We start from the raw sequence: 11313 nt of genomic DNA on the forward strand, positions 1-11313 counted from the left end.
CTCAATGTGCACTGCTGGCAACCACACAACAGTGGACAACAGTAGCCACGCCCCTCTGCATCCTCCACTACGTAAAGCGGGCTGTATGCGCAATAGCTCCCTGCTCCCTAGCCCCTTCAAACTGAATCGATGTGATTGAAATCACAGGCTTAAATACTAACCTACTGCACTGCATTCTTGAATGTCACAAGTGCCCTGTAAACTATAAGTGTTGCTTTAAGGCATTAATTATTAATTTGTACGTTGAATAATTGGTGCACTACATCCATAATATGATGTCGTTTCGGGCATGTATACAATCAGGCTGTGTTCCAAACCACATACTACCGCCCTATCTTAATCTCAGCATTGTAAGTAATTGCACTGCCATATGGAGTAGGGCTAACAAACTGTAGCATTGGTAAATTCTCCACGTAAAACATATTTGGGTCATTCTATAATTTGGGGTACATTTCACATCTCCAAAAAAGTACAAAAAAATTGTTCTCTCTCAATAGAACAATCAGTGGTTCAAATTAATATATTCCTTTAGTGTAACATATCCACTAGTTGCAAAGCTTAAACATAATTATTTTTTATTTTATTTAAAAGGGCAAGTAGATGTAGACTACTAGGTAACTTAGTTGACAGGTAACATAGTTGACAATTTCCCTATTTTGACCCATAACTTCAGTGGTAGACCTTGCCTGGCTGACCACATGTCATTTCTTGAACAGAATAATGTCTAATTTGAACATACATTTGAATTAAAATTATTAAACAAATTGTAACCATAACAATGTTTGTAACATAGTTGACGGTCAATTAATATACTCATTGACAATGTTCTATTATAGATAAAATATTTTTTTAAATAAGAGAACATTCACCACAGTTTGTTCAATATACCCTCCACAGAGAAAAATTATATCATGTAATGCTGGTCACATAGTTTTAGAACAAACCATTTTTGAGTTGCTGAGTGGAGTTCTGTTAGTAACATAGTTGACAGAACTTTTGCGGACAATAATAAATAAATATATTTAAATTATTTAAAAGAGATATTTAAAATATAAAATATTATTTTTCTTTAGTATTTAAACTATTGAAATAAATTAAAAAAAAGATGTTGATGCCCTTAATAATTTTATTCATTATTTTGAAACCAAGGCACCCTCAACTTAAAAAACAGACACAGCAAAAACTGTTCATTTAGGAACATCATGACAAATTTCAAGCTAAATGAAGCATAGGATGCACATAATGTTTTTGTGATATTACAACATGTTTTCCATTAATAGGTAAAATATGACATTTTTAAAGAAAATTGTTAGAATAAATATAATTATTATCACTGGACATGGAATGTACCCCAAATTATAGAATGACTCATTTACTACTCACAACTTTTTTGTGGCTTTTGTTAAAAGACAGCTAAATTTATTCACTTTCACTATCCCACCGAAACGAGAGTCAAAAACAGTCATGTGCCCTAAAACCCACAAGTATTTGAAACTTATAACTATTTACATAATGTCCTCAGGTGCTCAATTCACAGTCCACTTGGCATGCCCCAATACCCACTAGTGTTACACTACTATTTACCATGTGGTGTGTAGTTTGGGACAGTAGCTTCTTACATGCATAGTACCTACAGCATCCAGATTCAAAACTATCCATGTCATACCAAATGTACTACTGTTTATTTTCACCGGTACAAGGGTACAGGTGAAAGTTTGAGGACTTTGATGGAGGTAAGGCTTGACAGTGTTCTCCACAAAATACATCAAGGTAACTGTTAAAAATAGTGGTGTAATTTTTTGTCTAATTTGTATTATCTGATTCCAGTAGTGATTCTGATTGACCAGTCAACTGAGTCCACTGTTTCTCACCCCAAAACTGGTAATGTGAAGGTCACTTGGCATAAAACATACCCTACCATAGAGTACTTAGCAGTGGGAAAAAGATATTTATTGTTCGTGTGTGTGTGTGTACCTTAAAATATCTTAAATGCATTGACAAGTCTTGTTCTTGAATTGCATGTAACCCAAGCTTACTTATGTTATAACAGGGAGCAATGACAATCTGATTGCTATTCATGATGCCTTTGTATTCTACCTTGTAGCTGAGGAATCTGCAGAATGACCCACAGAAAGTTTGCTGCAAAAGGTTTTCATGTTTCAGAAACAGGACATGAACTTCATAGACTCCATTTATTAAAACCAAGAGATAGAGTGTTTTTAAGAAGGGGACATGCTTCTTGTGAACAGATGTTCTTCATAGACCAAACATGGTCCATCATGAAAGCTGCTGTGTTTCATAAACAACGTTCGTAAAGCAACTAGTTTACAGCAAAATTGTTAAAACAGAACTAAATGGGTACATTGGTTAATCCCAGTCTCTATTAATACTTTAGAAATCTGTTCTATTTAGGTTTTTGCTATTTAATTTTAGTTAACAAAATCTTATATTTTTAACTACTACACTCAGAACTAAAATTAAAATCAACATGTAATTTGGTAATTAATGAATATATAAATTCATTTATAATTTGGCAGCTGACTTAAATGATTAATGCTGATCGTGAACATGTAGATATTTTATAAACTTCATGTAGTTATATTTGAATTGAGCAGAAATATTATACATTTTGTTGTTCACTGGTATTTTTATATGATTCTAAAATTTAGTTTTCACTATTTTTAAAAGCCTAACAAACTACATCTATAACAGCTTTTTAAAAATCTATATTATAATTTCTGAGAATTATGTGTCAATATTTCTTCTGTAACATTCGTGTCATTGCCTATGAACAAGGCAGTAAAAATACTTAGCCATGTTGTCAGTGCAACAGTGTACACTGTAAGTATATCCTGATGGAAACTAGCTAAGCTTTTGATTACAAGAACGCTGCACATTCTGTGGCATATCAATTGAAATGGTACGTGTTACACACAAAAAACAAACTTGCACAGAACACAAAGTTACACATGACTGTATGTGGGAGACTGACAGCAAGAAATTGGACTGGAATCAAATGTATACAGTAATATTCTTTTACTGTATTAAATTATATAAAATATAAATTATATATTTGTTGACAAAAAAATCAGATAGAAATTCAGGAAAGACAGACAACTGTTTGGCAGCACTCTATAACACAGAGGAAAAACTACAAAATTAGAAACTTACTCTAAACATTCAAAACAACCTGAGACAACAACTTAAGGAATTATAGTGCTTTCTTTTCTATACATCCTGACGCTCCTCTCTGTTGGGCCACATGTTTTCATCCACGTCACACTGGATATCTTCCCTTGCAATGCAGCGTGGAAAGAATCTCCTGGAGTGCCTAATCCAGCCTCTGCAGGAATCTGCTGTGATATCCTCACAAGCTGCATCCATGGCAGTCAGCAGGTTCATCTGGGTGTGCGGCTGGTGATCGTACACCTTCCATCTCCAGGCTGAGAAGAACTCCTCAATTGGGTTCAGGAATGGGGAGTAGGGTGGGAGGAATTCCATCAGCATTCTATAATGAATGGCAAACCATTGCCTGATGGTGTTAGAGTGGCATGTACTCTCCTACCTCTTCCTCTGTTTTGTCCCCTCAGCCTTCCACCACGCAGCCTTACCCCTCTTCTTGGCTGTTCACCCTGTACACGGCCTTGTCTTTCCATTGTGAGACTTTGTGACATTGCAATGTTTTGTGTCTATATATGTTTGTCAATTGAAGGTTCATGAGATGTACCTCTGACCTATGGTTGAGAGCTGTTTGACAATTGGTTGATCTAAACCTTCACAAATTCCCCTTCTTAACTGAAAGCCAAGATTCACCTGAGAACAATTTAATCAATTTATGATAAATTACCAAAATTTACCAAAAAAGTTTCATAGAAATGTACAAATTATGCCTGAGAGATAATGACAACATGTTCAACACTTTTGCATGTAATGACCTAGGCAATGACCCAAAGCCTAAATGTTTTGGAGGGTAAGACAATTCAACAGACAATCAGTAGAACACATTTTGATAAACATGACATAAGCAATTGATAATGCAAAAAACAGCAGACAATTTTACATGACCATTTGCATGAATGTACAAAAGCATTTGCAAAATGTGAAACACAATGAGAAATGCTGTTATGATGTGCACAAGTGACAAGGAGATGTGGATATTGAATGAACAGTTTTGAGAATTTCAATTCTGATCTGAGAAATGAACCAAATCGACTGAGAAAAACTGTACTACATTGAAAGTCTGTAGTAACATATCAGCATTGTAAAATCTTGCTGAATTAGTTTAGTTACAAACACTGATTTTCCTTTTTCCCTTTCGAATTGCTCCTTTCCCCACTGTCTGGACTAGTTTTGATTGTTTTGGACAGTGTTTATGATAGGCAATTGACATTTGCCTTAGTCATTTCTGCTGCTGAAAATACAGGCTTTAAGATTAGGTACATTTGAGGAATAATAAATAATAAGTTTTTTTTAATTGATACTACTAAATATTCAAATTACCAGTAATCTGTTTAAATCATGGAATAAGCTTTTTAGCATTTATTTATTTTCTATAGGTGACAGTGGGTATTACTGTCAGAAAGTGTTAACATTTTGAGATTACTGAATAACTGGATCTAGTCTGAGCCCAGTTTTAATTATTCATAAGTTTGCTTTATGATAAGCTGGTAGCTACAAACTTTACTTACTGGTAAGCAATATGAACTTTAGGAAGCCAATGCAACACTTGCATTTAAGTCGAATGTAAAGATGGCAGAAATATTTATGTTCTAAAGTTGCATATTTCAGTAATGAGGGAACTTTTCATAAATCAAAATTTTGTCATCTAGTTAGCTAAAATTAACCAATTTGATAGGATTTCTATTTCTAAGATTTTTAAAAATGTGTTTGGAACCTTTACTAATAAAGCTGGTCACACAGCTATCCTCAGTTAACATGGCGTGAATTCTGTGAGACTTTTTTCTTGTTAAATTGACATATATTTACAAAATACACTGCAAACACATGTCAGCTAGCAAATGGGTAAATGTAGCTTGACTAGCAGTAAAAAAGACAACATTTTAGCATTGGTACTATGGTCTGAAGCATACACGCAAAACAACACTGGATAGGCTGTGGGGCAAGTCTCTGAATGTCTTTGCACTGCCCAGATGAAGTCTAGACTTCAACCATGGCAGTTCACAGGCGCTCACCATCAAATCTTTACAGCCTGAGAGAATCAGCCATAAATTATGAAAAATATGAAAAACTGATGTGTGTTAAAGATTATAGAGACATCAAAAAAGACTGCAGATATTTCAGTGTTGATTTTTTTTTTTAAAAACCGAAACAAAACACCTTGTTTTATATACAGTATTTTATATATAATATAATCAGTGACTGGTTCAAATTTTTTTTATTTACTCATAATTAGACAATTACCAGTAAAACAAATACAAATCTAAGCAATTCAATTTTATTAACTCTTAAATTAATTACATTAAATCATACCATACCTGCCTTTTTAATTACAGTTGGGATGTAAAGAGTTAGATTAAAGAAGCCTGCCATCTGCTGGCGATAAAAAGAACGTCAGGCCAGCTGCAAACTCTCGGAATTTAATTCAATGAATGACCAATGTAAAATGACAGTAAAATTGATCAATCATATATTTTCCATCTAATTAGGTGGGATGTGCTATCGCTGAAGTTAGATAACTGCATAATAATATTTTTGGGTAATAATTTTCCTGTTTTCTCTAAATGGTAGAGTAGCTGTTTCATTATTTTATAAGTAGTATATATTAGTAGTATATATTAACAACCCCTGGACTAGCTAATTTCAAATAATTAGTTTCTGCAGTTTTTCTTAAGTGTCAAATATCTTGTCATAATCATCCATATGCTATAAATATTTTGTAAGGTTAGCAGGTAGGAGGCCAATCCTGTACACACCTCTTAGTTTGAATACCACTAATGTAAATCATATGCAACTGAGTGTTTAGCATTATGTCCTTAGTATAAATATCAACTATTACAGTTTTTCTCAGTCGATTTGGTACATTTCTCACATCATAATTTACATTGGCATCACAACAAGTGCATTTCTCAAAACAGTTAGTGCAAACAGCAAAACTCAATGAAATACCTGCAAAAGCACGTACCTCGCTCACAATTCTTTGTTTTTGCCTCAAAAGCAAATATTTATGTCAATCAACTTGTCAGTGCCATCAGAATGTCTAGCCTGTGTGTCATTGCCTATGAACAATGCAGTCAAAATACTTAGTCATGTTGTCAGTGCAACAGTGTACACTGTAAGTATATTCTGATGGAAACTAGCTAAGCTTTTGATTACAAGAACGCTGCACATTCTGTGGCATATCAATTGAAACGGTTTGTGTTACACACAAAATACAAACTTACACAGAACACAAAGTTACACATGACTGTATGTGGGAGACTGACAGCAAGAAATTGGACTGGAATCAAATTTATACAGTAATATTCTTTTACTGTATTGTTCGCACTGCAATTTGTTGACAAAAAAATCAGATAGAAATTCAGGAAAGACAGACAACTGTTTGGCAGCACTCTATAACACAGAGGAAAAACTACAAAATTAAAAACTTACTCTAAACATTCAAAACAACCTGAGACAACAACTTAAGGAATTATAGTGCTTTCTTTTCTATACATCCTGACACTCCTCTCTGTTGGGCCACATGTTTTCATCCACGTCACACTGGATATCTTCCCTTGCAATGCAGCGTGGAAAGAATCTCCTGGAGTGCCTAATCCAGCCTCTGCAGGAATCTGCTGTGATATCCTCACAAGCTGCATCCATGGCAGTCAGCAGGTTCATCTGGGTGTGCGGCTGGTGATCGTACACCTTCCATCTCCAGGCTGAGAAGAACTCCTTAATTGGGTTCAGGAATAGGGAGTAGGGTGGGAGTGTGGGAGTGGGGTGTTTTGTCCCCTCAGCCTTCCACCACACAGCCTTACCCCTCTTCTTGGCTGTTCACCCTGTACACGGCCTTGTCTTTCCATTGTGAGACTTTGTGACATTGCAATGTTTTGTGTCTATATATGTTTGTCAATTGAAGGTTCATGAGATGTACCTCTGACCTATGGTTGAGAGCTGTTTGACCATTGGTTGATCTAAACCTTCACAAATTCCCCTTCTTAACTGAAAGCCAAGATTCACCTGAGAACAATTTAATCAATTTATGATAAATTACCAAAATTTACCAAAAAAGTTTCATAGAAATGTACATATTGTGCCTGAGAGATAATGACAACATGTTCAGCACTTTTGCATGTAATGACCTAGGCAATGACCCAAAGCCTAAATGTTTTGGAGGGTAAGACAATTCAACAGACAATCAGTAGAACACATTTTGATAAACATGACATAAGCAATTGATAATGCAAAAAACTGCAGACAATTGTACATGACCATTTGCATGAATGTACAAAAGCATTTGCAAAATGTGAAACACAATGAGAAATGCTGTTATGATGTGCACAAGTGACAAGGAGATGTGGAGATTGAATGAACAGTTTTGAGAATTTCAATTCTGATCTGAGAAATGAACCAAATCGACTGAGAAAAACTGTAACAAGACTTTTTTTCTTAAATAAAAGCATATTAAATAAAAAATATTAAGGTAACAGCCTCCACATTACCCCCACAGTCCTACAGAGGTATAACAAAGCATACACCAAAAATACTACCTATAGAGTACAGTAAGCTACCCTTTGTTTTATCTACAGGACACAACAGCATAGGCCAGTTATTGAATCCCATAAGTCTGAGGGTGTATTTGAAAATACACTGATCAGCCATAACATTAAAACCACCTCCTTGTTTCTACATTCACTGTTCATTTTATCATTATCATTTACCACTTATCATATAGGAGCACTTTGTAGTTCTACAGTTACTGACTGCAGTCCATCTGTTTCTCTACATACTTTTTTAGCCTGTTTTCACCCTGTTCTTCAATGGTCAGGACCCCCACAGGACCAATACAGAGCAGGTATTATTTAGGTGGTGGATCATTCTCAGCACTGCAGTGACACTGACATGGTGGTGGTGTGTTAGTGTGTGTTGTGCTGGTATGAGTGGACCAGACACAGCAGCATTGCTGGAGTTTTTAAATACTGTGTCCACTCGCTGTCCACTCTATTAGACACTCCTACCTAGTTGGTCCACCTTGTAGATGTGAAGTCAGAGACATCCGCTCATCTATTGCTGCTGTTTGAGTTGGTCATCTTCTAGACCTTCATCAGTGGTCACAGGACGCTGCCAACGGGGCGCCGTTGGCTGGATATATTTTTGGTTTGTGGACTATTCTCAGTCCAGCAGTGACAGTGAGGTATTTAAAAACTCCAGCAGCATTGCTGTGTCTTATCCACTCATACCAGCACAACACACACTAACACACCACCACCATGTCAGTGTCATCTACAGTGCCTTGCAAAAGTATTCAGCCCCCTTGAACTTTTCAACCTTTTGCCACATTTCAGGCTTTAAACATAAAGATATGAAATTGTAATTTTTTGTGAAGAATCAACAACAAGTGGGACACAATCGTGAAGTGGAACGAAATTTATTGGATATTTTAAACTTTTTTTAGAAATAAAAAACTGAAAAGTGGGGCGTGCAATATTATTCAGCCCCCTTGCGTTAATACTTTGTAGCGCCACCTTTTGCTGCGATTACAGCTGCAAGTCGCTTGGGGTATGTCTCTATTAGTTTTGCACATCGAGATACTGAAATTTTTGCCCATTCTTCCTTGCAAAACAGTTCGAGCTCAGTGAGGTTGGATGGAGAGCGTTTGTGAACAGCAGTTTTCAGCTCTTTCCACAGATTCTCGATGGGATTCAGGTCTGGACTTTGACTTGGCCATTTTAACACCTGGATAAGTTTATTTGTGAACCATTCCATTGTAGATTTTGCTTTATGTTTTGGATCATTGTCTTGTTGGAAGATAAATCACCGTCCCAGTCTCAGGTCTTTTGCAGACTGCAACAGGTTTTCTTCCAGAATGGTCCTGTATTTGGCTCCATCCATCTTCCCATCAATTTTAACCATCTTCCCTGTCCCTGCTGAAGAAAAGCAGGCCCAAACCATGATGCTGCCACCACCATGTTTGACAGTGGGGATGGTGTGTTCAGGGTGATGAGCTGTGTTGCTTTTATGCCAAACATAACGTTTTGCGTTGTGGCCAAAAAGTTCGATTTTGGTTTCATCTGACCAGAGCACCTTCTTCCACATGCTTGGTGTGTCTCCCAGGTGACTTTTTATAGATATCTTTGAGAAATGGCTTTCTTCTTGCCACTCTTCCATAAAGGCCAGATTTGTGCAGTGTACGACTGATTGTTGTCCTATGGACAGATTCTCCCACCTCAGCTGTAGATCTCTGCAGTTCATTCAGAGTGATCATGGGCCTCTTGGCTGCATCTCTGATCAGTCTTCTCCTTATTTGAGCTGAAAGTTTAGAGGGACGGCCGGGTCTTGGTAGATTTGCAGTGGTCTGATACTCCCTTCATTTCAATATGATCGCTTGCACAGTGCTCCTTGAGATGTTTAAAGCTTGGGAAATCTTTTTGTATCCAAATTCGGCTTTAAACTTCTCCACAACAGTATCTCGGACCTGCCTGGTGTGTTTCTTGGTCTTCATGATGCTCTCTGCGCTTTAAACAGAACTCTGAGACTATCACAGAGCAGGTGCATTTATACGGAGACTTGATTACACACAGGTGGATTCTATTTATCACCATCAGTCATTTAGGTCAACATTGGATCATTCAGAGATCCTCACTGAACTTCTGGAGTGAGTTTGCTGCACTGAAAGTAAAGGGGCTGAATAATATTGCACGCCCCACTTTTCAGGTTTTTATTTCTAAAAAAAGTTTAAAATATCCAATAAATTTCGTTCCACTTCACAATTGTGTCGCACTTGTTATTGATTCTTCACAAAAAATTACAATTTCATATCTTTATGTTTAAAGCCTGAAATGTGGCAAAAGGTTGAAAAGTTCAAGGGGGCTGAATACTTTTGCAAGGCACTGTAAGTAATATCTAGTTCTTTATCCCAAAACAACAAATTTAAGAATTAGGTTCTACATTTTGTATAATTAATTCAAATCTTCACCCTCTGTCCATTAATTTAGGAGCATGTAATGACAGCCACTGCCTCTTTTTAAACTGCAGTTGATGTAACATAATTGGGCAATCAAAGTAAATATTCATAATTCATAATTAATTATGACGATGTAAGTCAACAATTAGACTTGATTTCCATAAAACTGCGGCCCGAACCCTTTTGGACAACCCCCACACCACCATGCTTCTGAGGTAACAGCAGACATTGTGGATGGAAAGCATGGGTTTTTTTTAGTTTAGTTTCAAATTATGTATTTACGTGCATCAACCTTATTGACAATATAAAAGTTCTAAATTAAATTTACAAATTGAAGCCCTGTAATGAATTCAGCTTCACAGGATAAACAGGTTTGCTAAAAAGCAGTGTCTATTTATTACTGTGGTTATTTTTGATGTTGTACCAATAGTTATTCATTAATTATTTAGATAGATAGATAGATAGATAGATAGATAGATAGATAGATAGATAGATAGATAGATAGATAGATAGATAGATAGATAGATAGATAGATAGATAGATAGATAGATAGATACTTTATTGATCCTGAAGGAAATTAAAAGAAATTGTAAATTATAAAATTATTGCACTAACCATTTAATCCCGGCCAGGGCTACTATAGGTCCTGTGCCACCCAGAAGCCCTGTGTGCAAAAAAGATACAGCCCTTGGACAGGGCATGCTTGGATATTCATGGCACCCTTACACATTTGCTTACTCACACCTAGGGCCAATTTAGAGCAGCCATTTATGGGGATGGCAGAGGTAACTGGACACTGGGATTACATGTCAGACTCTTCAAAGGCAGTGATCCGTGATTAGAATCAAATCCAGGTTCCACACTCTACCAGCTGTACTACCATGCTGCTGTAATCAAAGTTAAGGAAATAATTGCTGCCATTATACAGTGAATAAAAAGTCTAGAGACCACTGTAAAAAGGCCAGGTTTTAGTGATGTTAAAAAATCAGACCAAGATGAATAACTGCACATTTATTTTTACTTTTAATGTGACCTATAATCTGTGCAATCCAATTGAAAAACAAACATAAATTGTTTAAAGAGGAATAAAAAATATAAAATAATATGGTTGCAGGTGTGCACACCTTCTAAGAAGTTTAGCGTTGATATTTCCTTAGTTGCATCTTTACAGTAACAGCCATGGTCCA

The sequence above is a fragment of the Trichomycterus rosablanca genome, chromosome 5 (genome assembly GCF_030014385.1).
Source record: "Trichomycterus rosablanca isolate fTriRos1 chromosome 5, fTriRos1.hap1, whole genome shotgun sequence".
NCBI classification, from domain to species: domain Eukaryota; kingdom Metazoa; phylum Chordata; class Actinopteri; order Siluriformes; family Trichomycteridae; genus Trichomycterus; species Trichomycterus rosablanca.